The 26,698-nt window shown below is 44.9% G+C and overlaps 1 protein-coding gene across 20 annotated transcripts in view; it reads left to right on the top strand.

Annotated features, from left to right (window-relative positions):
* TENM2 (teneurin transmembrane protein 2) overlaps positions 1–26,698 on the top strand; it is a 1,486,671-nt gene that overhangs the window by 1,176,559 nt on the left and 283,414 nt on the right. The window lies entirely within an intron of this gene.

The following is a 26,698-nucleotide window of genomic DNA, read 5'->3' as shown; positions in this document are numbered from 1 at the left end:
GCGTTATTTAATGCTTTGTTGTAGGCTGGTGGCCATTCATATTTTCCATCCATTGCAACATGTTTTCAGGGCAGGACTGTCCATATTCTCCTTAAAATGCATTTATCTGTCCCTCCTCCTGCTCCATTTGGGCCAATAGAGTTGTGGGGGAGAGGGGGATGTGAAATGTTTTTTGTAAGGTCCTGGATGTTCTTTGAACTTGTCACTATTTCAACTCCACCCCTAGGCATTTTCCAGACTATGAGATTTGCAATGGGTAAAGTGTTGCAAAGTGTGACATTATAGTGCAATCCACTAATCCCCTTGCAGGGGGGAAGCGCTGTTCCAAAACAAAAGTCTAACTTTGTCTTGCATCATTCCAGTTTTGTACAAACATTAACCGCAGAAAAATAAAAAAAAGTGGGGGGAGTGATTAGACACTCGGAAGGACTGAGGCTGGACCCTCCAGGGCAGGGTTTAATCTCCTTGGTGGTTAACATGTATGGAAGTGGGGAAGACATTCACACACACACACACACACACACACACACACACACACACACACACCCTTGTTGGTCCATCTCCATCTTATACAGGTAAGGAGGCAGGCTGGCAACCAAGCAGGCTTCCCACTGGACAGAGAAGCACCAGTGGAGGGTGCCTTGGCAATGATACCATTCCTGGCTGAGTCGCCTGAACTGAGTGTCATTAAGGAGTAAAGAACCAAACAAATGTAAAGGGGGGATCTACGTGGAGTGCATGTGGTGTGTAACTTGCAAACTACAGCTTTCAGGATGGCTCAGTTACCGTCAATGGGACTACTTGAGAGTGAGTGAGCAAACGCGCGAGAGAGAGAGCCCTTCATGTGGCTTGCAAGTGCACAAAAGGCGGTCACTGTGCCTTTAAATAATTCCTTGTTTGTTTTCCCTAAAATGTGCTCTTTCAGACATGTGGGAGTGACAAAAGTGGGTGGGGGAGAGAACTTCATGGCTGGGGAGCATGAAAGGATCTGCTTCTCCTCCCTCAACATGCCCTGTCCCTCTTTTTATTCCCCTCAGTAACTGCCCACAGCTGTTCTGGGGGGGGGAGTGATTTCAAAGCAGAGGTCCCAGCTCTCCAACTTGCCAGAAGACTCCCAGCCTGATTCTCCCTGCCTGTTTCTCTCCCCGCAGCAAGGGGGTGGAGGAAGCAAGCACGGGCAGGGCGTGGGGATGGGCAAAGAACTGTCCATATTGCAACACACTACAACCCATAAAAGTCCAGGCAAGGCTCTATACAGTGGGAAAATACAGCTACTTTCCTACAGCGCATTTACAACATTGTAGGGGGAAAAAATGCATCATTACAATTCGAATCAAGGCATGGAAAATATGATCAGTGCCCTGGTGACAACACAGCGACACCAATGTGGAAACATGGGCAATATGGCATATATGTTGCGAGTACGTTGCAGCGTGTAATCTGAGGGGAAAATGCCCTGGTCAAAATGTTAGATCTTTCTCAAAGGTGGATCAGATGTGATACAGAAGATCCATAAATGCATCTTCTTACACACACACACACCCTCAAAGTGTCTGGGGAGGATCACTTTTGATTGGAGCAGTAGTACCAGTGAAGGGTGTTTTTAAAAAAAATCCTTCCCATTCCATTTCCCTGAGCTAATTCCCCTTTTTCCACCACCAGAGGTTAGACATGATACACTACATACTGTAATAGCAGCTTCATGGGTGGGGAAATGCAAGTCAGGAAAATACATAAAAACATCTCTTCCCCTGGCAGTGATGTTTCAATATGGAACATTCCCCCTGCCATAGAAGCCTTAAATTGAGGTGGTGGTAGAAATCTGACCACAGTCTCCCATGTTGCATTTGTTTCAGCTCTAAATATCCCCCCCCAGTAGTATATTTTAAGTGAGCAGTTAAGCAACATGTGCATAATTCTAATCTTCTTGCAATCTAATTTTCTTCAAATTATGCTTGTACATAGTATTATGCTGCAGGTGGATTAAGTCCATGATTAACATATCGCAGTAGTATGACAAAAGTCACAAATACCCAGAGCAAGAATACACAAAAGAGCAAAAAGGTAAGTGAGATAATGCTGAGAAGGCAAACAAAGTGTAAAAAGTAGGTATGAAATAAAGAGTGTGAAAATAATAATTAGAAAGGGTAATAAAACATGCTGTAGTGTAGCAATGTGTATTAAAACGTGGGAATGGAAGTGACAGGGGATATAGAATTACATCAGATTTTATGCACAATTTTCTATAATCAAGCGACTGTTTCCTCAGTAAACTCTGCATTTGCCTAAGCGTCTTTTTTTTTTTTACACTGTTCTCTAGAATTATCTTCAAGCCATGGTTATTTTTAAGTAATTTCTTACCCTCTCCCAACTCCCCAATTGTATTTTAGCTAAACATAAACTGGTTCTGGTGAAATAAATATATGGAGAGTGAAATTATTGCTAATTATGATGCCTCTGTAGTGATAGCAATATATTAAAGTGCTTGGCACATCCAGGGGTAGGGTCTGAGCACCTCTGTTTGTATTGTAGTGGCATGACAATTCATTCTCTAGCCTCTTCCCCAATCAGCCATAAGTGAAGTGAGGCATTGACTTCCTCATGGTGTGTACTAGGAGACAGAGGACTCAGCATTTTGTAATCTGAGATCCTCCCGCAGCATGAATTGATCACCTCCCTGATAAATATGATTAGCTGTGAGCATAGGCGTAACTATAGGGGGCAGGGGGGGCACGTGCCCTGGGCGCCACTTGGCAGGGGGCGCCAAAAAGTGCCCCCGTCGATTTGCCAGAAAAAAATTTTTTTTGAATTTTTTTTAATTTTTTTTTTGCAGAGCAGTCCCCCTCCCCCAGTCCCGGCGCCCCCCCATTGGCATTGCTCATCCAGCACTGGGTGCCACGGCGTCTTCGTAGTCCAAGTCTCTGACTCTCACTCCCCGGTGCGCCCTGCCGCCCCGCCACCAGTCGCGCATGCGTTGAGAGGAGGACACGCACCAGAGCAAACTTCCTGAACAACTCCCTCTTCTGAACAACTTCCTTAACGCCCGAACCAGTTCCCCTTTTTGCTCATTCAAGTCCTTCCTCCCCTATAATCTAACCACGTTTTAACTGAAAAGGTTCAGGGAGGGGGAGATAGGGGGATGTGGAACCTTGGGTTCCACATCCCCCCATCTCTCCCTTCCTGGACTTTTTCACTATGTAATGCAAGTTAATTTAATTATATGTCATCATCAAAATGGATTAGCTGTTTCAGCCCATCAGGAAAGTCTAAACCTCCACCGATTTAATTAACCAGACTGAAAATCAGATGAACAGAGAATGTTTTAATGAAAGGTGGTATATAAATTTAACAATAAGTAAAACTATCATTAGGAGCAATTAGCGATTACTTAAACATTGGTGCTGCCAAGCAATTTGTAAATAAAACTAGAAGCCCTTTGAAAATAAGCTGGAATTAATTGTAGGTTGGGCAGGGGGTGAAAGTATATACTTCTAAACATTTATTGTTAAATTTATATTATATACCACCTTTCATTAAAAACAACCCCAAAATGGTTTGGTTTTAGTCATGGATTTTAATTTTAATTGCTCTTTTTGTCAATGTGATGAAGATTAGTTAAATCTGAGTGGTCTTAGGCAACCAATGTTGCATCTGAAATGCCATTTCATTTTTTATTGTCATAAATACTCTCCAACCAATTTAAATAGCAAAGGTGTATATTATCGCTTTATTCAATTGCAGGGAATTTCAAAAAAGCAGGATTTGCAACTAAGGCAGTGCATATCTTCTCTAAAATGGCCCTTTTATAGTTTTTCTAACTTTGAAATCGTAACATAAAACAAAGCATAAATGCATAAATGCTTCCCCCCTCCATTTGAAACCTTTTCTGGTGTAAATAGCGCGCGGTTTTGGAAAAGGGGAGTCTTTCTTTAACAGCGGGAGAATAAGGAGTCTTTAGCACTATCACCCTAGTCCCTCGAATTACTTTGGAGTCCTTGGTTTTCGTTTTGTTAAAATACAGTCACTCACAAGGGAAAGTCAGGAACAGAACCAGGGCGTGAGGGAGGGGCATCATAATCATAATAATCATCATTGCATCATAATTCTGATGTTTGAGATACAAGCCAACTTCACAGGGTTGTTGTGAGGAAAAACCTAAGTATGTAGTGCATTTTGAAATTTTTGGTAATTTTTGTAATTTTTTAAATTTTTAAAATAAAAGTTTTCTGAAACATGTGTGTCAGTCAGATGTATGTTGGGGGGGCAGCAGGGGGGATGCGGCGGTGGGGGGGCAATTTCAGTGCTTGCCCCGGGCGCTGTTTTCCCTAGTTACGCCTCTGGCTGTGAGGCCAGAATATAGTAGCAGGGGCAGAAACACAAGAAGTCCTAGCCCAGCAGACCAGGACACAGGCCTGAGTCAGATGAAACCAGTCTCTAGTATGGAGAACTGTTCAAATTGTTTATTGTATTACATTTTATACCGCCTGACCCATGTGGTTCTACAAGATTACAAGAGTTTTCAACACAAAAGGTCTACAGGATTCCTAAGGGGACAAGTACTCCTTCTAGTTCTTTAAGGACCAGATCCATCATATGTTACTTCATCTTGTGTTATGACTCAGAGGCCATTTATCTTTGCTATGGCACCTTCCAGTCTTATAATTTAGCTGTCTGCACAGTAATTATTTTCTGACTAATCTATTTGTTCTCACAATAATCCTGGGGGTTAAGTTTAGCCTGAGAAATAGTGAGTTGCCCAAGAGTAAGCTTAATGAATGATCATGGTTTTAACCCTTGTCTCAATGTCCAACAGCCTGTCCAAATGTAGACCTTATCTCTCATCTCTATCTTGTTCATGGCTACACTTCTAATTAACATATTCATAACAAAAAAGGGTGCTCAAGATACTGTAGCTAATTAACAACAAATAATGTAATAATATCTTGCTGTTGCTAAGCCTTGCCTAAAATTTAAAAGATTCCTTGACATCTTTTCTCTCTCCTCTTTCCTTCACACTCTTCCTTTTTGAGTGTATATAATGTCTTTATAATAAGGGCTGTTCTTCAGTGTGGTCTCTGTCTTTTACACCAATGGGCTATTCGCCTGTGCAGAGACCTCATCGGAACCTAACAAGCTCAATTCTCCTGCTTTGGGCGGGAGCTCCTCCCTCAGTTGCTATATGCGGCTGCGCCACTCCTCATCTCCTCGGTCTTCCGTCATCCGCGCTTCAGTCAGCATTGTGGAATTGTCAGCTCGACAGTGAGTAGGATTAATATCTATCCCCTTGATGTTTTCTTCCTGCTTTCTTTCTATTTTCCTTTATTTCTTATTTTCGTGTAGTTACATTTTTTATTCTTGGTGTGATTTTTTTAAAAAATGGATTTCTCCCTCTTTTGGAGCTCCAATCCTGGCTGAGACGGAGCGTGGTGTCCAGTCAGCCTACGGCGTTTATGCCGGATGGCGAACTACAAGAAATGTAGTTTATGCATGATGAACTACAAGAAATGTGTTTGTTGTGGATCTAAGATCCCCTCTCCCAATACTCATACTGAGTGTATTTTGTGCCAGGGGGAATCCCACATTGTCGAGACTTGTCTTCACTGCCTTTACGAATCAGACTTGCAAAAATAGGGCTTCTCGCCTGCACTCAGCCCTGTGGGACTTGGCTCTCCGTTCTTTGGAAGCTTTATCTTTGAAGCAGTATGTTAAGATGGCTTCTTTGGCCCAGTCAGAGCATTTGGAATCTGCTCCCATGGAAGTTGAAAACCCAGTCTCGATACCAATTTTGGCATCTGCCATCATCGATCCCTCAATGGTTTTGAGTGCTTCAGTGCGTTCTGAGGACTTGCTTCAGCATCCTCTGCCCGCGGTGCCAGATCCTTCTCCAACTCCTTTGATATCGAAGCTGAAGAAAAAGATGTCTAAGTTGCCTCATGATTTACCTGTGGGTCAACACCTTCCTCCTATCCCAAAGAAAAAGAAGGCCATGTCGGTTTCTATGCTGGAGGGCCCATCGGCCAAGAAGCCTAAATTGGATTCAGGACTGGCCCGCATGTCTCTGGATCGACCAACAGGGGCATCGGCCCCTCCAATACCGAAGTCGTCGGTTTCCATTTGGCCTAGCTCGCCGCTAGCCAGGAATTCATTCGACATTGCATCTGATCATACCCACCCGAGTAGAGAACTATTGGTGGCGACAGATGAGCCTGGATACACTTCAACTGTGGAGGAAGCCTATTCTCCAGACAAGCCCGCAGAAGATGCGTCGTGGCTGCCTCTGTGTAGTTCGCTCCCTCGACGGCGCCAGGAGCATCTCCCCCCTAGGGATCGAAGCTCCCATTGGGACTCAGAAGATCACTCCTATGATTACAGACAGGAGCGGAACTGGGACCATTGTGAGTCCATGTATGCGGATCAGTACCATGTATGCGGATCAGCATGGTTCTCCTTTGGTTGAGGTGGAATCCTCTTATGGTGCTTGGCACCGAGACTCAGGGTCTTATGGACTATACCAAGTGGACTATCTTTCGGACTATGCTAGGCCCCAATATGGCCCTCGATACCCGGATGGTCCCACGTATGGGAGACCTGGAATTGTTTGGGACAGGCATGAGCCCCCCTCGCACTCCGAAGGGAGGCCGTGCTCTCGCTCCCCACAACGCTTCCCTCAAGATCTCCCTGAACGATCCAACTCACCCTCAATGACTCCTGTTCTTCAACAATCTTTGCTGCCTACCCAGGTGCTGCCAGTGGAGCTTCCTGCCTCAGTACCGAACGACAGGGGCAGCAAACTGGAATTCCCTACGGTTTCGACAGCCTTGGCCCAGAATTCTTTGGCTTCTCCTGAGTCAGACTATGACAGTGATCCTAGCTCTCCTGAATCGGAGGGTGTTTCCCAGGGCTTGACATACAGTTGGATTCTAAGCCCGTTTCTCCGTCAGTGGCTCTTAAACAGTACTCGGCATATGTGGTCCACATGGCTTTGGCCCTGGGTGTGAGCCTCGCTACTCAACAGAAAGGGGAACTGGACCCATTGTTTAGCCTTATCGATGCGGAGGCCAAGGTACCGGCCTCTTTACCCCTTAACTCAGTATTGTTGGGGGTCATGCGGGGTCATTGGAAAAAGCCAGCGAGTCTGTATAATAGACGCTTTGAGAATGTTTATAGGGTACAGTTGCAGGATGATATGGCCTTTCAAAGAATCATCCCATCCCTAATTCTATCGTCATGGAAGTGTCTCTGCAAAAGACCAGGGGTCACTGCCAGTCGGCACCGGGTGACAAAGAGTGCAGGAAATTGGACTCCTTTGGGAGGAGGCTTTACTCAGCCTTGGCTCTCCACTTAAGGGTGGCAAAATATCAGGCCTACAATGCCCATTATAACTACTTTCTGTGGGGAAAAGTGGCCCCCTTTTTAGATCTCCTGCTGCAGGACAAGTATGATCTGGCTAAGGCATTCCTCCGAGAAGCAGTACAAGTGGCGAAACAAGAACTCTATTCGGCCAGACACTCGGTGGAGTGCGTGGCCAAAGTGATGGCCATGTCTGTGGCTCTCAGGCAGCATGCCTGGCTGCGTTCCTCTGGACTGACCTATGAGGCCCGCACTAGGGTCGAGGACCTTCCTTTTGAGGGTTCCAGCCTCTTCACGGAGCAAACGGATGACACACTTCAAAAAGTCCAGAAGCTGTGGAGCACGGCAAGGCCCATATCCTATTCTTCTTCAACACCCAAGCCGCAGAAGCCTTCCAGATGGTCCCCTTATCAACAACAGAAGGCCCCTTCTCAGCAGCAGTCTTCATCTGAACGTTCCATTCATGGCAACAAGTACCAGTCCCAATACAAGTCAGGCCTCCAGCCTAGTAAGTCGGCCTTTCAAAAGCAGCGCCTGAACACCTTTCCAAAGAAACAATGACTCGGGGAGTTTTTGGACTCACCTGTCCCCATTTTCAGCCAGCTGGGACAGGGTAACCACTGACCAGTGGGTCCTCATGGTCATATGATTGGGCTATGCTCTCAAGTTCTGCAGGATGCCACCTGTGTCCAGGATTGTGACTACTCCATATACTCCAGAATTGGACCAGGAGGTCTCTGCTCTCCTGTCAAAAGATGCAATAGAACGAGTCGCCAATCCGGAGACTCCCGGGTTCTATTCCTGGTACTTTATTGTGCCAAAACCATATGGAGGTCAGTGTCCTATACTGGACCTCAGGGCCCTGAACAGGCACCTGGTGTACAGGCATTTCCAGATACTGGTCAGATACTGGTCAGTACTGACCATACAGGTCATCTTAGAAAAGAATATGTGGATGGTCTCCCTAGACTTGAAGGAAGCATATTGCCTCGTCTCAATACGTCCTCAGCATCAACGCTTCCTGCGCTTCCAGATAGGGAGGATTCCCTATCAATTCAAAGCCTTGTCATTTGGTCTCATGACAGTGCCCAGGGTTTTTACAAAATGCCTGGCCGCGGTGGTGGCTTTCTTGCAGGAACGAGGGTTGCAGATCCTGCCATATTTAGATGATTGGCTCATCCTGGCGAGCACCAGACGAGCCATCCTGGATGCCCTCGAGACGGTCGTGCAAGAACCTTGCAGGCTCTGGGTTTCCAGATCAATTTTGAGAAATCGCAGCTGGAACCAACCCACAGCATACAGTTCATAGGGCTGATTTTCATTGTGGCCTTGGAGAAGGTCTTCCTCCCGGACACCCGCCTACGTACTCTCAGGAGGCTGGCCACCGTTTTTCTAGCTGGGGGCCCACAGACTATGCGCTTGGTGCAACACTTGTTGGGGCATATGGCGGCCTCCACTTACGTGCTTTCTCAACCACACCTTCAGATGCACATCATTCAAAGATGGTTCTTGGACGTATTCAGCCCCCTTCGTGATCCGGCCTGTTTGGAGCTCATGCCCTCTCGGTGGGTGTGGGCAACTGCGGCATGGTGGGCCGAGATTCACCATCTGAACATCAGCGCCCCTTTCCAGGCTCCCTGGTCACGATGGGTGATTACGACCAGTGCGTCAGTGCGTCGGAGCTCGGCTGGGGGGTGCACTTGGATGGGTTTCACCTGAGCGGACATTGGTCCCCCAGGGAGGGGGCCCAGCACATCAACTGTTTGGAGTTGTTGGCCATATTCCATGCACTCAAGGGATTCTTGCCAATTGCGGGTTGCTCAGTGACGATCCAGATGGACAATACAATGGCGAAAGCCTACATCAGTCAACAAGGCAGCATGTCTTCGAGGAGCCTTCTGTTCCTGTCGCTGGACCTTTGGCACTGGTGCGTGGCACATATGGTGTCGCCTCATGCAGTCTACATCCAGCATTCCCTGAACGTCCAGGCGAACACATTGAGCCGGATGATGATGGTCTTCCACGAATGGACCCTGGACCATGACATTCTCAGAAACATATTTGCAAAGTGGGGTGTCCCCAGCTATGGATCTATTTTCTTCCCGGGACAATGCTCGCTGTGCCCTCTATTGCTCCAGGGGAGGGGAAAGCGAGAGCTCTTTGGGCGATGCCTTCGTCCTGTCTTGGATGAGCCCACTACTGTATCTGTTTCCTCTATTCCCACTCATTCTGAGGGTACTGAGGAAACTGAGGGTGGACTGGGCCAGGGTCATCCTGATAGCCCCTTGGTGGCCCAGGAGGCCTTGGTTTCCATCACAGCGGCAGATGGCAGTGACTTGGATGCGCCTCCCTGCTCTGCTGAACCTGCTGTCGTGGGAGGGGAGTCGGGCGCTCCCTTCAGATGTTCGTCCCCTTCATCCGACGGTCTGGAAGGTCCTGACAACTTCCTGCTGAGACTCAAGGACATTTTGCTTGCGGCCAGAAAGCAGTCCACACAAAAATCCTATGGCCATAAGTGGACTCACTTCTGTTCTTTTGCTTTCTTACATGGGTTTGATGCATTTAACCCCTCTGTGCAGAATGTATGTACGTATCTGCTTTCCCTTAAGGAGTCTGGTTTAAAGCTTTTGTCCTTTAGGGTACAGTTGGATGCCATTGTGGCGCATTCCCCGTCAACCCAGGCTTCGTGGTTTAAAGACCCGGTGGTTAAGAGTTTCCTGAAGGGTTTGTCCCATGTTTTTCCAGACGATCCTGTTATGTCCCCAGCCTGGGATCTGTCTGTGGTTTTGGCCGCCTTGTTACAGTCTCCCTTTGAGCCTTTGGCCTCAATTGACCCCCGTCTCCTGACCTGGAATGTTGCCTTTCTGGTGGCCATCACCCCCACTAGGAGGATGAGTGAATTGTGGGCTCTGAGGGTTGATCCGCCTTACCTTCAATTCCACAAGGACAAGGTTGTGCTCAGGCCGGATGTCCAATTCCTTCCTAATGTTGTCTCTATGTTTCATTGTTTTTTGCCACTCACTCTGCCTGTATTTTTCTAGAACCCTTCCTCTTATGTAGAGCAGAGGTAACATCATTTAGACGTTAGGAGGGTATTATCCTTCTATGTCCAGAGATCCGCTGAGTGGAGGAAAACTCCCTCCCTGTTTGTTGTGTATGATGGGCCACGTAAAGGTCTCCAAGTTTCTGTTCAGTCCATGTTCAGGTGGATAGCCTCGACAATTGAACTCTGTTATAAATTGGCTTATAAGCAGTTGCCTACTACAGTTAAGGAGCACTCAGTTAGGTCTGTGGTGGCCTCTGTCGCCTCTGATTGTGCGGTCCCATTGGGCACTATCTGTCAGTCAGCTACCTGGGCTTCGCCCCACTCGTTTATCCATCATTATGGTATTGATGTCAGGGTACGGAATAATGCTGTATTTGGCAGGCGTGTCCTGCAGTCCATTTTCAGTTGATGCACTTGTTTCTGAAATAAATACTTCTGGCAGATTATATATTGCTTCTGTTTCTTCCCTCCTCCTTGGGTGCTAGCTTGTTATGCGCCCATTGGTGTAAAAGACAGAGACCACGTCGAAGAACTACAGGTTGCTTACCTGTAACTTTGGTTCCTCTAGTGGTCATCTGTCCTTTTACATACCCTCCCGTCCTCCCCACGGGGTCTCCTGAAGCCAGACTCCATGACTGAGGGGATGAGGAGTGGCGCAGCCGCATATAGCGCCTGGGAGCAGGGTTCCCGCCCAAAGCAGGAGAATTGAGCTTGTTATGTTCTGACGAGGTCTCTGCGCAGGCGCACAGCCCATTTGTGTAAAAGGACAGATGACCACTAGAAGAACCAAAGTTACAGGTAAGCAACCTGTAGAACTCACTAGCAAACCTTTCACTATTCACTAGCAAACATTTCTGGCTTGAAAGGGGACTTTTCAGGACAGGTTTCATGAAAGAGCCCCCTGCTCATCTCCCGCACCCTGCACACAAACTATTTTTCATTACATCTCCGTGCCTGGCAGCAGCAATCACATTTTCTGCTACTGCTGGGCACTATTTTAAATATTATTTTGCTCACAAGATGCCAGTGAAGGCAGACATCATTCTTGATTTGCCTTTGAGAGTTGGCTATGGGATTATGTCAGAAGTCAAATCAATCAGAGAGAGGGCAATGTTTCCTGGCCTGGGACAATTTCCCTCCCCTCTACCAACCAAAGGCGCTAGCAGGGAGAAAGCAAATGTTTTTTATCCAAACCCAGAACAGAGTTTTTCTAGTGGCTGTTGCTGGTATTTAACTTGTGTTTCTTTTTTAGATTGTGAGCCCTTTTGGGACAGGAAACCATTTTATTTAATTTTCTTTGTAAACTGCTTGATAACATTTTTTTAATTTAAAAAGTGGTATATAAGTATTAGTAAAAATATTAATAATTTATTATTTCCATGTTGCTCTTTGGTGCTGCATATTCTGGTTGTAACCTTTGAGAATATTTTATATTACAATTTGTATGTGTGTATCATTCAGTCAGTCAGTCTTTAATACTGTCAGAAACCAGCAAAACAAACAAAGGGAGGAAAAATACATTTGTACAAAATAACAATACAACTCTGACTCAGAAAACCTAAATAGAAGCTACTAACTTACAATAAACTCTAGAAGTTTAAAAAAAATATGGCCACTTTAAGTCACATAAGAACCTTTATAATTTGTTTTTAAAAAACATAAAAATCATCTGAATGCCCTGGAAATTTCAGTAAAGTCGGTAAAATCAGGTTAAACCTCAGGTTATGATAAAAACATTGAAGAAGGACATGAAGTATTGGGGCTACTCACATGACAGCTTGCACACACATTTGGGCAGGCAGTGGGAGAAAGGCAGGGCTCAACCTACCTTCCCGCAGATGACCACCTACAGCCCTGAAGGTGCACAAGTCATGCACTCACATGACCCATGCTACCGGGAGCAGCACAGATAAACAGTGGCTGAGACTCATCCCGGCCTCCATGAATCCCACAATGCACTGCGCGACACCCGTGATACATTGGGGGATTTGCCCAAGAGACAGGTGCTCTAGGCATTGCGATATAGGTATATGATGGAATCTACCTTCCAGTAGTGAAGAGAGAAGGGTGTTAAAACAGGCCCTGGGAAAAGGCCAACAGTTTTTTGAATAAGTAAGGGGCTGGTCTAGAAGATTCCCTCAGCACCCTAAAGGGGCTAGATAACAAGCTTAAATCATTCTGTAGTTCAACATCAATTACACGCTGCTGGATAATATCCTTAGACTTCTCATAGCCTAAGGAAGTAAAAGACCTGGCAAGAAGCCACACAGAAACAATTTACAGAATTAAGCTCTTCCGCCAAACAGATTGAAAATTGTCATTGAAAATTAAAGGTGTCAGTCCTGTTGGGGTAAGATGTTCTGTACCATTATGTTCTGGGGTAAGCCAGAACATAATGGTAACCATCCAGACTCTGTCTTCAATTCGCTGCCATTTGCAATACAGAATTTGCGACACATCTAGGTGTAAGAAAAAGAGCTCTTAGAAAACCGGATTGAACTTTTTCTAGTGGGCCAGAATTAGAATACGGGCCCAATTGAGCTCCATATATAAGTTGAGCAAATGACTTGGCAGTAAACAGTTTAATGGCCAATGGAAGGAAGCTTCCTCCCTCTCTGTGAGTGTTTTAAATGTATGAGTTGATACTGAAGTTTTCTGAAGATTAATGTATTTCTAAGGACTTTTTGTTGCTGTTGGGTCAGAGTGAATTTAGTTCCTGCCACACATATGCATGCACAAGTTGTTTGTAGTTTAAAATCTTTGATAAAGTTTGCAGTTTGCATTCTCAAGGAAGTGATCAGATGTTTGCTTCTGATATATTTCCAATAGGTCTTTTCTGAGGAGTTTTTAGGACAGGAAAACTTTTTATTACATACTTGTTCCAATGGAATATTGTGAGATAGGTTTCCATTTTCTGCTGGGTAAACATAGAGGCTGTGAGCATGAGCAGCCCTACCCAGGCTTGGGCAGTTCTACCTGGATAGGGCTGCTCATGTGAAGCTCCAGAATCGAGGCCAATCCTGGTGCTGCCCTCGCCTAGCCCAGGATTTCTACCCAACCTTTTTCCTTTTAGCCAACCTTTACCTGGCCGCACCCTTTTACCCAGGTTCCCTGTCTCGTGTATGAGCAGACACAGAGTCAGGCACAGAGGAATCTCTCAATGCACTGCGTTTGTCATGCGGTGCATTGTGGAACATAGGAACATAGGAAACTGCCATATCCTGAATCAGACCATTGGTCTATCTAGCTCAGTATTGTCTTCACAGACTGGTAGCAGCTTCTCCAAGCTTGCAGGCAGGAATCTCTCTCAGCCCTATCTTGGAGAAGCCAGGGAGGGAACTTGAAGCCTTCTGCCCTTCCCAGAGCGGCTTCATCCCCTGAGGGGAATATCTTGCAGTGCTCACTCATCAAGTCTCCCATTCAGATGCAACCAGGGCAGACCCTGCTTAGCTATGGGGACATGTCATGCTTGCTACCACAAGACCAGCTCTCCTCTCCGTGGGATGCCTGGAGGCCAGGATGCAATTTCCCAGCATCCAGAATGCCACATGGCTCGTGGCAGCGCCAGCTGTGTGGAAATGCGAGCCACATGGCTGGGATCGCCACTGGATCTTTGGTGGGGGAAGGTAGGTACTCTCCTGCCTTCCCTGCCCTCCCCAGCCCAGCTAAAGGTTGTGTGAACAACCTTATTGTCTGCTTGCTTGATATTTTATTTGCCCTGCTCAAGTTGATTTGTATTAGAAGAGACTTTCTGAAAGGTCAATTGGCCCATTGCTAATATAGGTTCTTCACTTGAGCACTAATGCATTCTGTTGGAGGAAGTAGTTAGGCACAAACATGGACGTAAGCAGACATAAACAAAAACATTTTGCTTCAAATATAGCTTGAAGTGGTAAGATGTTGTTGATAACCTTGAAGAATGCTACAGTGAGCAGCTTTTTGAAATGTTTGGTCTTCATGTTTACTAGGAAAAGAGAAAAAAGAAGATGCTGCTCATAAATGCTGTATGTCAAGTAAACTATTCAGTCCCGAGTACATACAGTTCTGTACATTTCTATGGAAACTAAAAGCCTGCAGTATATTAAATACCTAAATAGTTGTGCCAGTAGTTCAGAGTTAATCAAAAGTAGTAATGCTGCTCTGATTGCCCTGATTCAAGTCTTTCACTAGGGCTGTTCTAATGAGTGTCCAAAGCTGATTAACATGCACCAGCCCTTTAGAACTGTGAGGAGGTAGCTGCTCCCAGTGTAGCTGTCTCCATTCAGAACTGTGTGCTTTTGGTGGGAGAGGGCTTCTTTATGAGAAGCAAGAGGCCCCTAGTTCCCCAGTGGTGTCTGGGAAGCTGCACGAGGAATACCAAGAACATTTGTTGGCAGTTCTAGACTTTGCCTCGCAGAACTCTATGGCAGGAGTGTCCAGTGAGGACAGCGCCGAGGGGCCAACAACAGCCACCTTTAAGGAATAATAAGCTGGTGATTACCAGCATGTAAGCAGCACCTGCAAGCTGCCGCTCTCCACCCGCAATCCCGTGCGGGGCGGCGGCGTTCAGCTCAGCATCCGGCGCAGCCGTGGCATGACCCTAGCTTCTGCGCATGAGTGGAGTCTCGACACTTACGCAGAGACCAGAGAAATTCTGCAGCCACACCGGATGCTATGCCGAATGCCGCCGCCCCGCACAGGATTACGGGCGGAGCACTGCGGCTTGCAGGTGCTGCTTAGAAACCGGTAAGCACCTGCTTATTATTCCTTAAAGGTGCCTCTCATCACCGCCCCCTGGCACTGCCCTCACCGGCTGCTCCTGCTCTGTGGGGAAAGCATTTGAAAGGACTACACCTCTCTGTCTCTTGTTGCCAGCTTCTAATCCCAGGTAAGATGCGGAAGTTCTAAACTAGTGTGTATTAGTTTTGGAGTTGACGTGGGATAATAAACTGAAGCTAAAATCCGATGAAAGGGTGGTTCTGTTGGATAGGGTTTCTGGCAGTGATTTCGAGTTTGGAGATTTCCAGTTTGTCTTGGATGGACTTGCACTCCTAAAAAAAGTCAAGATCACAATTTGGAAATTGTGCTGGATCCAGCCCTGCTTTTTGGATCGTACCTTTAAACAATTTCAGCTGGTATGTCATCTGTGTCATTTTTTTGAGAAATTGGACCTGAACACAGTCAGTCATGCCTTAGTTACTTTCAGGTTAGATTACCATAGTGTGTTCTATGTAGGGCTGCCTTTGAAGACTGGAAATTTAAGCTGATTCAGAATGTGGCTGCCAGAATGTTAATTGGCACTTCAGAACATATCATTCCAATACTATACCATTTGCACTGATTACACAGTGTTCAAAGTGCTGGTTTTGACTTTTAAAGCCCTGATTGGTCTGTGATCAGAATATCTTAAGAATTGTCTCCACCCATATGAAGCAGCCCAACCTTTGAAATCTGCCCAACCTTTGAAATCTTTGAACTCTGCTGAGTGCCCACGCACTGTCTTCATTCTGCTCTTGTTGGTAGAAGAACATCATGTGGATCCAAAGGCATCTGCCATGCCTCTTTGTTGCTTGCTTTTACTTTGGACTAACAAAGAGTATGCTTAAGTTTAAAAGAATGCAGAAGCCACTTTCTACTTCTTTGGCATCAAACACTGCTAACTCCTATGCCACATCATCTAGTTGTCCTATAAATAAATTTTTAGTGGCTCGGAAAGGCAGGGGAATGTGGCCATATCAAGCACTCAGGGCTACCTTGACCCATTGATTGTAAGACTGCTGCTGGTGGTGGTGGTGGTGGTTATTTTGGCAGCAGATATTTGATTTTCCTTTATTTGCATGATGTTGGGGTTGTCTGCCTGGATTTCACTGTGATAGCACCTTAATGGATCCAGTTGGCATGGAATTGATATAGAGTTTGCAGTTTGGGCTTTGTATGGGTCTTTTTGGAGCAAAATTTTACAAATGGAGAACTCAAATTCCTCTGGATATTTATGACATATAAAGGAATTGGTAACCTTAGCAGAAAGAAAGAAGATTGCATTCAGAAGAGGAGGCATAGCTGAAACCTTTTGGAAGCTTTAGATGCCATTTATGAAATGCTTTTGTGAGAGTTAATTACATGCTGCACAGCCAGGGCCAAATTAACCCTTTTGCTGCCCATAGGCAAGCAAGGAATTTGCTGCCCCCACCTCCCCCCTCAAAGCCAATCCCAACTCCAGCAATATAAATATCAATGCTCAGACTCACAGAGTGTGTGTGTCCTCCTCCTCCCCTTTCCGTCCCGGGGGCTCCCTGGCACATGGCAGCAGGGCACATGGGTGCCCTGCCCCATCTTTTCCTCCGGCTGTTTGATGTTGGAGATGTTAAATGCCACTGCCCGCCACTACAGCAGGATGGAAAGGAGGCCTCTCTGAGCCAGGTGCTTTAACCCCGTGCGCCCCAGGCATTCATAAACCACCCAAGTCCACTATCCTGGCTAATCCTTCTAGTTCCAGGCATCAGCAGGGAGGAAAAGATGACCCAGCCCACCAAGAGCATGGAGGCTGCCCATATCGTGCAGACAGCAGTTACCTGCTGCTGGGGTCCAGTGGGACCTGCTTCCCCACAAACATGAGGAGGCGTTGATGCTTGCTTTCCTGAGCAACAGCCAGACTCCCCGTGTCGTGCCTATTTAAATGTCCACTGAGTTCAATGGGGCTTACTTTCGTAGAAGAGCACAAAGAATTGCCCTATATCGTCTGTGAGTCTGGAGTCCGGAGGCTCTCTTTGCAGCCGACAAGCTTAGAGCCACGCTGCGAGTAGACACTTTTTGAAAGCATAACATGGGCAGTTCAGGGCCACCTCCAGCCTCAAAGGCAGGATGCCTCTGAGTACCAGTTGCAGGGGAGTAACAGCAAGAGAGAGGGCATGCCATCAAGTCCTGCCTGTAGGCTTCCAGCGGCATCTGGAGGGCCACTGTGTGAAACAGGATGCTGGACCAGATGGGCCTTGGGCCTGATCCAGCAGGGCTGTTCTTATGCTCTTATGTTCTTATGTAACAACTAGACATTAAGCCCGTTACATTAACGGGCGCTAGAAGAGTTGTGTAGAGAACAGTCTTTCTTCAAGGGCAAGGGACGTGGACCTCCTTGTGCTTGTTGCCTCAGGTTTAACGGGTTGCTACGTGGACGTACAATGCAGAGACGGTAACTACGCACGCACGCAGTTGTGTGCGTAGTTTCCGTTGGTGCGTCCGCACGCACCACGCATGTGCAGAACACCTGCAAGAGACACAGACGCCGGTTTGCCTCAGGTGTAACGGGTTGCTACGCGGACCTACGACGCAGAGACGGTAACTACGTGCGCACGCAGTTGTGTGCGTAGTTTCCGTTGCTGCGTCCGCGTGCGCCACGCATGCGCAGAACACCTGCAAGAGACATGGACACAGGTACCTTAGGGTTTTATTATATAGGATTCACACAGTTGCGTGCATTTAACAAACATATCCATGATGCCCAACAGGGTTCTTCTGCTACTACGTACCCTTGAGCAATCACACATTGTGACGCTACTTGCAATATTCATAATGCAGGTAGCATTGCAACATGTGACTGCACAAGAGTAAGTAGTAGCAGAACGCCCTGATAGATATATGCAGTGGTGAGGGCAGTTCTGGACCACCTGCGTTACACTATGCAGCATGTAAGCCACTGTTCAGGGTCTTTGTCTTTCTTATACTTTCCCTTGGCTTTTTATCTCCTTCTTTTTCTTTAACCATTTCCCTTCCCTGTTCCTTTGTTTCTTCCTTTTATCTGCTGACATTTTAGATTTCCATCTCTTATCTTTCCCCCTGTTTTGTAGCTCTTTAGTATTGCTGATAAGCCCACACATACACTTCCCTCTCCCCTTTACCCTGGCTAAATGAAAAGATTCCTTTTCCATTGCTGCCTAAGGCTTTGGAATGCACTCCCTGATGAAATAAGAGCCTCCACATCTCTGACAACTTCTAAAAAGGCTGTTAAGACACATTTGTTCATCCAGGCTTTTAATGAGACTTACAGAATTTGACATTGTTTTTAAAATTTTAAATTGTTTTAATATTTAATGTTTTAATCTTATTTTAATTTGTGCTGTTTCATTGTAAACCACCCAGAGACACGAGTTTTGCGCAGCAAATAAATATGTTAAATAAATTAATAGATAAGATAAAATAAAATACCAGAGTTTCTTGTGATATCTGAACCAATTAACTATGGTATAGGTGATCTCAACAAACCAAGATATCAAACCAAGTTGTTAGATCACTTAAAACACACTTTCCTGGTTTGGATTTCATGTTTTAACAAACCAGGCCATATGATGGAAGGAGGGTGGCCCAGGCTCATCAGCTGATCCACTTGCTGGATCTTCTGACCTGGGACAGTTTCATTGTTTAATTAAAGGAACAGTTAATGTATAATTAAAGCCATCAGCACAGAACACTTTCCATCAGTATTCAGTATATAAACGTATAAAAGCAAGTAGCCTTAGTGAATATATTGTCAATATTCAGGGGCTTGAGGATTATTTTTATGTTAACATGAGTGCATTAAAAACTTCAATTTTTTTAGTCTAATCTTGTCATGTTAACTCTTGACCTAATGATATTATATGTCATTTAACAATATTTCTCTACTTAACTAAATGCACTTTAATGTCACTGAAGGCTTTTTTGTGGATCAGCTATTTGGTTTAGAGCATTTGGGCTCTTGATACAGTAGTTCTAAATCTTTGGAATTTATCAGAAAATCCTAACATAAATATTGGCAAAGCAGTGTTTTAAATGTGATTTCTTAATGCTAACCAGACAGCTTGGATGAGGAATAAGCTTCTATAAATGGGAAGCAGGCTGTAAGGGTCTTCACCATGAAGAGTTGTGAGGGTGCGGAAATAGAAATGGGTTTTTCATTACCTGAGGGATTATTCTCAGACAAGAAATGCTGAATATTCTGAGGACCACAGCTGCACTTTGTCTGGTGTTGTATTAACCAGTAATAGTGGAACAATGAAGCAGTACCAGAAATAGCTGCTGTTTGTAGAAAAACAGGAACAGTACCTTCCTTTGCTTTAACTTGGATTGTCGTGTTTACCCCATGATATATATCCAGAGTCTACCATTTTATCGACAACAGGTTTGTAAATGAATATACATTTTGCCTGAATGCACCTTATAGGTTAACAGAAAAATTGTGATAGTTTCACACTTCTTTCTTTCTATTTCTTTCTTTCTTTCCATTTCTTTCTTTCTTTCTTAACTAACTAACTAACTAACTAACACATATTTCTATAACGCCCAAAGCCTCTCTGGGCTGTTGTGATTAAAATCATTTAAACATTAAAATCACTAACCTTAAAATCATTTAATTATTAAAATCATTAATAACTACTAATGTTTCTTCTGGGGCTTTCCCTGCCACTGGCTGGCACTGCACAGCATAAAGTGGGCAATTCAGAACTACTCATGCCATTGCAAGTATCTAAAACACCACCCATGCTGTTGTGGAAGAGCCCTATTCCACCACTACTAAAAATTGTGCAAGTGCAGTTTTGTTACAAAACCCACCCACTCACTCACTGTTACCTATTGCTGTTCTCTAGACTGGACTGGACTGGTCTGGTGGTGGTTCTCTGTCGGTCTGGCGGGGGAGGGGGTGCATGGTGGCAAGCAAGGGAGGCATATGCTGGCTGGCTCGCATCAGGTGCTTGCCTGGCACTACTGTTTGCTTCTGCCTCTCCCCTTCCACTCTTGCCTGGGGGAGTCTCTCTCTCATCAGCTGTTGCTAGTTCTGCTCGCTTGGAGGAGCTCCCTTGCAGCAGCCTCCACTCGTGCGGCATCACTACATGAGTCACTGCACAGTCGTGGGCAGGGGGTGCAGGTCTAGCCACATTTGGTCTTCAGGGCCTCTCCTACCGAACAACAGAGGATTGGGTGGGCTGCTGAGGGGTGGCCGGGGCTAGTGCAGCACATGCTGGTAGTACGGCCACCACCCAGGTCCCCGGCAGGACATTTGGCGACCCCCTGGTGGTGAAGGACCAGACTTTGGAAGTCCAGTCCAGAAGGTACCACTGCGTCAAAATCATCAAGATTCATAACCCCACTCTCATGCACTTTTACTTCTTTAAGTGCGGACCTTTGATTTCTAGCTGAGATGAAGCATGCTTGAATATTTTTGCCAAATATTCTTTAAATCTCCTTTCTGTTCCTGGTATGCTATTGCATATTTGTTCTTTTGTCTTCATATATAAAACTTTAACATGATTTGTTCTTTTCTTCATTCTGTGCAAGATTGAATTCCACTTGACCTTTAGCGCTTAGATCTGACAATCACTCTCCTGTACCAGAAGCTGCCTTAGTAATGAACTACTTACCCTACCTTATAGACTCTCTGGATTTTTTATGTTTGGTTTTGCTTCCATACTATCCTATCGGAGGACTAGTTCCTGAGAGGGCCTACACTCATTCAGAACTCCTGACATAGACAGAGTACAATTGGAATCTCTTTAAATAAAAATGTGCATTAATCTGCTGCACAGATGGGAAAACTTGCAGAGAAATGCACACATCTTGAACGGATGCATTTAGACATGCAACAGACAAATTCATTGCATGTAATTTGCTTTTGGACACATTTATGCCACTCAACATCTTGAATATGTTCTAAGAATGGAAGCAGATCTTGACTGCAATCCTGTCAAATTGTATGCCATTTTAAAAACTGAATTCTTGCCTGTAATAAATAAATGCTTGATAGGGCTCTATTTATACTCTTATGGACACAAACAAGCTTTAACTCTGTTTGCAAGGGAGCTCAGGCAGCTTGGCAGTGAGTCACCACCGCTGCAGTTCTTTACACTAGGCAGCACGGGGCTTGGAAGGTCTCATTTTCCACTTCCTGCTAATCCCTAGATGCCGTTTTACTCTCCTTTGTGTGGCATGAAGTTTATGTGCAATTCTCAGTGTGCGACAAGCTTTATGTGAATAGCTGCAGAGAAACTGTAGAAGGGATCTATGTTAGCCTGCAGAGATCAACATGGGGAGGGTTCATCAAAATCACTTGAATGCCCCATGTGCTGTCAAGAAGGTGGTCTCAAAAAATCAACACCAGCCTACTCAAAAACGCAGACTGAAGTTTGTGGAGTAAACCTCAGCTCTGTTTTGCCATAATAAATAAGGTTAATATATTGCTTGCAGGCTACTTGTATACTGGAAAGCTGCTGTATCCTGTACAATAAACTTTCAGCTGAATTTTGCAGTAGAGCAGAAGAGTACATACATACAAGCATACAGATATATAGAGCAACATGGGCATATGTTTCCGGTGCATCTTTTGCAGGCTGATATTGAACTGAAATAAACAATTGAGCTACATGTATCAGTAATTGTTACTGAATCTGATGTGTAGAGCACATTGCAATAGTCCAACCTGGAGGTTACCAGCTGATGCACCACTGTTTTGAGATCATTCTCTTCAAGGAATGGATGCAGCTGTCGAATCAACCAAAGTTGATGGAAAGCACTCCTGGCCTTAGTCTCCACCTGGGATACCAGGGAGAGGGCTGAATCTGAGAGCACTCCCAGGCTGTATACCTGTTCCTTCTGGGGGAGTGTAACCCCATCCAGCACAGGAAGATCTAGCTCATCCCTCAAATTCTTTTTTTGCATTTATATTTTTTATTAGTTTTCTATACACCAATGTGACTTCCAGTTCATCTTTCAACATAGTTATACTGTAACATCTATATTTGCTCTCATATAAATATTTTCTTCATATTTTACCATAATAATCCTTTAGTTTCAATACTCAAATTCCCCAACTGTTATTTTTACATTTCAAGCCCCATTGATAAATTCAAATTTACATTGTTTTTCCTGTACTACAAAGAGGGTTTCCAGTCTTCTAGAAAACTTCCTAAATGGCCATCTCTTACTAGTACAGTAAATTTAGAAATTTCTGTTTTCTTTCAGGATTTCTTCATTGATTATGTCCAATAGAAAGGGTTCAAGTCTCTTGTGACATACATTTGAGAATCTTTTAAAAGTCATATCCTAAGGCCTCTTTACTTCTCTGCAGGACTGCCACATGCGATAAAAGGACCCCTCGCTTTCTTTACATCTCCAACGCTTATTAAATACATTTTTGTAAATTAAAGCTAATTTCTTAGATGTTAAATGCCATACATCAATTTTATCAAATTTTCTTTTACATTATAGCACACTGTGAATTTTAGATCTTTCTTCCACCGCTTCTCCCAGACCTCTAGATTAATATTATGACCTACTTCTTGTACCCACTTTACCATTGTTAATTTTACCACTTTATCTCTTGTTTCTTCACATAATAACAGATTATACATTTTAATAATTTCCCAAACTATTATCAAACTTCTTCCACTTTGATCTTATAAGATAAATACACATGCCAACACCAACATTTACAGCATGTCAGAGTATTAATTACAAGTATCATTTGGAATAAATATAACATTTGTGATAATACTCTATTTCTTGATATAATTATTAATTTAATAATTTTTCTAACTTTAATTCTCTTCTGAAGTAATAACTGGATCTAAATCAAAATCTTTATTGTATCCGCCAAAATTTTTCTAATTCCGAACAATCCCTCATAACAGATTTCTTAGATTTATAAAAAGAAGACATCCCTTCAGGCAATAGCCATTTAAAGGCTATATTTTTCTTCCTCAAAGCGTCCGCCACATATTTATAATGCTTCAGTTTCTTTAAAATTCTCGATGGAATCTCTTTCAGAACCTTTATAGCATGACCCCCAATGGTGTGAGTATTCGTGAAATGTGCGCCCAAAATCCTCTCTTTAATAGATGTGATGGTAAGCTGTACTAAACAGTCTCTGGGTAACTTATTCGCAGAAGCATAGGGAGAATTCACACGAAAAATCAAATCCACTTGGCTCTCAAACTCTCTAATCCATTTGTATAAGCGCTGCTATCTCTGTAATAAGCAATTGTCTCAGATCTTGGTCCTTATCTTCAGGTACACCCCGAAGTCTTATTATTTTATCTTTCTGTCTGATTTCCAACATCGCCATCTGGTCTTGCAGTTGATCAGAGCAATCTTTTAGTTGTATTATATCTTGCTCTACAGAGTTCATTTTCTTCCCTATTTGATTGACATCATCCACCGTCTTCTTAACTGTCTCCTCCAAATTAGCTACCCTGGCACTCAGTTCTGCTGTTTCTCATTTAATAATTATCATATCTTGCCTAAGCATCTGTAAGGTAGCCGAGTTTGCTGCCAGAGGTGTGGCATTCTCTTCCACACTTTTTCTGATCGCAATTAACATCTCATTTAAATCAACTGGCATTGTCTCTGATAGTGAACCTGCTGTTGGAGTTGTAGAGACTGAGGCCCTTCTTCCTGTTGTTTTCTTTTTTCCCCCATTTAGATACAGATTTACAGCTTGTAAATTTTATATATATATATATATATATATATATATATATATATATCCTATATAATAAAAGGCTAGGGTACCTGCATCCGTGTCTCTGGCGGGTGTTCTGTGCATGCGTGGCACGCGCAGAACACGGCGAAAGGGAAGCGGAGCGGGTGGCAGCCGCCATGTTGGGAGCAACGGGGCGGTTGGAGCCGGGAAGGCCGTAGGGGCTGGAGCGGGGACTCAGTGGGGCCTCAGCGGGCCCCGGCAAGCGGAAGCGGTGGCGGGTTCCCGGGTGAGCGGCTTGGCTCGGAGGGTGGGCTGGTGGAAAAGATCTTGGGGGAAAGAGTTGAGCTGGAAGAGGAAGCGGCTGCCTGTGGGACCGCACCATCTCTGACTTGGAGGGAGAAGGGCGTCCTCTCGAGCGACCGCAACAGCGAGCAAAACTCTCGCCTTGGCACCCAGACGCCATGGCCAACTCAGTGGTTCTCAGCTCAGTGTAAAGGGATGCGTCTCTCTTTGCCTTTGGGAACCAAAGCGAGGACATTAAAAGCGACTGCGTTGCTATCCCCTCACTGAGATAATGGTGCCTCCCTACCCGACTTCCTTTGAGGAAATCGCTGCGCTCTTTTGGCGTTGTCTCCTCCCCCTGCTCAACCAAGAAGGTGCCTCTTTGCTCGATCAGGAAGGGAGTCCTGCTGCTTCTTTCCCTTCACTGGGTGGTCTGGTGGTGGTGACACAAGAGTCTGAGTAGAGTCCTGTTAACTTCAGTATGCTCTTTTTGCATCTCCTCCCCCTGCTCACTCAAGAAGGTGCCTCTTTGCTCAGTCGGCTGGGGAGTCCTGCTTCATCCTTTCCTTAACTGGGTGGGCTGATGACACAAGAGTCTGAGTTGAGTCCTGTTATTTTCAGGACACCAATACGAACAAGAGAGAGAGAGAGCAATACGGAGAGAACTATTAATTAAACAGGTAGGTAGCATAGGCAGGTCAGAGCCATGAGCTCGCCGGATGACTCAGGCCACCCGCCATCTCCCTCAGCCCCTCCACCTGCAATGGGTGTGTGTGTGTGTGTGTGTGTGTGTGTGTGACAACAATGGCCTACCTTACAAGGCTGCTGGTGGGACTAATGAGACAACATGAGAGGCACTTTCACATAATAGCTTAGCCAACGGGGAGAGGCAGATAATGAGAGCCCTACACGAACAGTCAGAAGCAACAGAAAGGTACCTGCATCCGTGTTTTTTTTAAATTACTCTTATTTAAAAAATTAAAACAAGTATATATCAAAAAAAATATGAGGCAACAAGCAGCAGGAGGTCCACGTCCCTTGCCCTTGAAGAAAGACTGTTCTTGCAAACATTTCTCACAACTCTTCTAGCACCCATTAATGTAACGTGCTTAATGACTAGTGTATATATAAAAAACTGGTTTTTATATTCCCATTTGCCTACAATTGCCTGCAATTACCAAACTGAGCAATAGATGGCGCTAGATCATGTCCTTGATGCAAACCCTTTTTGTATAGTTACCCCTTAACCTTTTGGAACTTCATACTCCATTTCCCATTACTTGCTTCTCGAGACCTGTTTTTAATTATCACAAAGCTTGTTTTCTTCTAGAGGGTGCCTCCAGCTTGCTTTCACACACCTTCTCCAAAGAGTGGTTGTAATTAGAGCAATTAAATTCAGCCTATGTTTTCCAGATGAACTTCTATTATTTCCATTCCTACTTATAGTCTTTTCTTCTTAGAAATCTGATGCCTAACAGCTGTGTCCACATAGTTTCACTTAAATAGATTGCTTGAGGAAGATTCTGTCCCCTCCCCGGCCAGACAGCCTTGCAACGGAATCAGCTTTTGGCATGGCTGTTCCAAGGTCAGGACGCTGGCTTTTCCTGGGAACCGAGGGTAAACTAGTTTCTGCCTTTAATCCAGACGCAATTTGGAAGTTTCTGGTGATAAATAGCCTCCATAAAACCTTCCTCAGCTCCTCTCTAGCAGAATGCTAAGAGAAAGCTGGTCGCTGTTTCGGCACCTAAACCAGAAGCCTCATCCCTCAAATTCTAATCTGTCTTGCTTGGATTCCGTTTCAGTTTTTTGTCCCTCATCCAGCTCATTACTGCCTGTAGGCAGGCATTTAGGGAGTGAATGTCATTTCATCATGATGATGGTGATAAGAAAAAATAGATTTGGATGTCATCAGCATACTGATAACACCCTACACCAAATCTCCTGATGACCTTCATGTAAATGTTAATAAGCATTGGTGACAGACTAGAGCCCCAAAGGACTCCATATAATATCTCCCGTTTTGAAGAGCAACCATCACCAAGCTCCGCTTGCCTGAGAGATGGAAGCAGAACCTCCTATCCCCTGGTGGCGCAGTGGTAAAACTGCTGCCCTGTAACCAGAAGGTTACAAGTTCGATCCTGACCTGGGGCTCAAGGTTGACTCAGCCTTCCATCCTTCCGAGGTCGGTAAAATGAGTACCCAGAATGTTGGGGGCAATATGCTAAATCATTGTAAACCGCTTAGAGAGCTCCGGCTATAAAGCGGTATATAAATGTAAGTGCTATTGCTATTGCTATTGCTAAGTGCTATCCCCAACTCCCTCAGGTGATCCAGATGGATACTGCGGTTGATGGTATAGACCGCTGCCAAGAGATCCAAAAGAACCAACAGAGTCACTCTCCCTCTGTCGATTCCCTGGTAATGGTCATTCATCAGGCCAACCAAGGCCATCTCAACCCCATAGTCCACTCTAAAGCCAGTTTGAACTGCCTAGAACTGGTTGGCCACCACTCTCTCAATCACCTTGCCCAACCAAGGGAGATTGGAGACTGGCCTATAACTATCCATCACAAAGGGATCTAGGGGAGGCTTCTTAA

This window comes from Hemicordylus capensis, chromosome 2 (assembly GCF_027244095.1).
Source record: "Hemicordylus capensis ecotype Gifberg chromosome 2, rHemCap1.1.pri, whole genome shotgun sequence".
In the NCBI taxonomy this organism is placed as follows: Eukaryota; Metazoa; Chordata; class Lepidosauria; order Squamata; family Cordylidae; genus Hemicordylus; species Hemicordylus capensis.
The sequence above is the reverse complement of the archived record's forward strand: the minus strand, read 5'-3'. Positions and strand labels throughout refer to the sequence as shown.